This window comes from Pangasianodon hypophthalmus, chromosome 21 (assembly GCF_027358585.1).
Source record: "Pangasianodon hypophthalmus isolate fPanHyp1 chromosome 21, fPanHyp1.pri, whole genome shotgun sequence".
Lineage (NCBI taxonomy): Eukaryota > Metazoa > Chordata > Actinopteri > Siluriformes > Pangasiidae > Pangasianodon > Pangasianodon hypophthalmus.
In genome coordinates, this window is record NC_069730.1 from 16,412,761 (window position 1) to 16,414,972 (window position 2,212).

The following is a 2,212-nucleotide window of genomic DNA, read 5'->3' on the forward strand; positions in this document are numbered from 1 at the left end:
TTTAATTTCTTTCAGGGTGCAGTCTTCCTTTAAGGCTCTGGCCTACCCTTAAGGATGTGAGAGGTCAGGGTTTTCATCCAAGCTGCTGGTTTTACTCTCACTGTGATCTCAAGAAAGCTGCTTCACAAGGGACTTTGCTTAAGATGGCTAAAGAAAGTGAAACAGAAACAGCAGAATGCAAATGCTTATAGCAAAGAATTTACAGGCAGGACAAGCAAACTGAATAAAAGGGGGTTTCTCATGTGGAGGATTCATTTCTAAAAGAGATAAAGGTTTTCCTTTGTTACTAAGTTAAGGTTAGAGCTAGATTTAGATGTAGCATAGTATTAATTAGGTGCATTAATAATTATGTCAATGGAAGGTACAGTACAGATGGAAGAAAATTAAAATTAGTTGACTCTATCACTATGCAATATTTTTCACTTCGAACCCTTGACACAAGATGGAGACATTTTAAATGAAATAACAAAAAAACCTCCCCCTAGATGCCTTTATATGCACAAATTGTAATTATATATGAATAAGTTCCAGCTGAAAGGATAAACTGAGGCTCTATGACTGGAGCATGATAAGATTAATCACTGTCCCTAATAAAAAAACAGCTTGTCATGACACAGGCAGGTAAATACAGGCTAAATATGATCACACAATCTTCCTTCCTTGGTACTACACATTAAGTTTTTACAGTTTTTAGCCTTAGAACAAAATGGAGAAGACAACAAATGTAATTTATACTCATACGATATTATCTTATTAAGTTCCATAAGTGTCTCTTCACTATCATAAGTACTAAAGTGTCCATCATAAGTCCAGTGTTAACCATAAAAAATCAAAATGACATCAGTTCAAAAGTTCATCTCCCTTTCTGAATATTGAAATCAACATTCTTCCTTCTTTTCCTCCTCTTCCACTCAGAAACCATGAGTGATGCAGACTTTTGCATTCAGAAAAAAAGATGCAAGCAGGCATAGATCTAGAGATTTAGATATATATCTTAATTAGGTATTAGCATTTCAGTTTCAACTGATACAACAGAGCAGGGACATTCCACCATTAGAACACCACTGAGGCATCAATAGTCTTCAGTAATCAACTTGCTTGTTACAGGGTTGAAGATCCAGGCTAACATTTGCCATTATTCAGTAAAGGATGCTAACTTTGCAACCGTGTGTTGCTTTCAACATCATGACAGACACATGTTTATAATTTAAAAAAAGAAATTCTTTAAATTACAGTAATAGTCTTTGTAGGTATAATCTTAGTAACAGAGTTCAGTTGTTAAACTGTCAAGCAATGATGACAATATTTGAAAAACAGGTTCAAGGTTCAAGGTTCTTTATTTGTCACGTACATTACATACATGTGATGTATTAATGTAGTGAAATGTTTTTCCATACTTTTCTCTGTTCGCTGTTAGAAAGCCTTTACCCTTATCTTTATCTGGGTAAATGGGTTTCAGTAATAGGATTGCACTTACATTATGGGACAAGGCTAAAATGTATAATTATTATTATTACTTCAAATAAGTTAATAATGCAAATGAATGTTTTCACTCTTAAATGACACATATAACAATTTGACTATACAAAAGACATGAAACGGTATACTTTATTTTTTTTTATTACTATATTTGGAATGCAAAATGATTGTCAACAACGTGGGAACAGCCTGTTTGAGGGGTACGCAAAGGTTATTGGTACTTAAAGTTTTGTGTGTGTGTATATATATATATATATATATATATATATATATATATATATATATATATATATATATATATATATATATATATATATATACAATAGTAATATGACAATTGCAGTTCATACAACTATTTTTTATTTTAGATTATGTGAATGTATTCTTTAAAAAATTATGTGTGACAAAAAAATTACTCTGTTGGCAGAATCTCCCAGCATCATTTCTAATATTATATTAATAATAATATTACATTATTATTATTATTATTATTATTGTTGTTGTTATATTATATTAAATATTAATAACATTTTTAAATTAAATTTTTTTTACATTTTTTATTTTTTAATAAACAATACTTTAATGACTATAATACTTCAGTAAAACTGTAAATTGTTCTCCAATCATTAATGATGTAATATTTATGAGATTTGAAAAAATCTCAGATACTGACCACTACCGGGAAAAAAAAAAGTAGCTGATATGCAAATTTTTGAATGCGCGTTCACGAGGC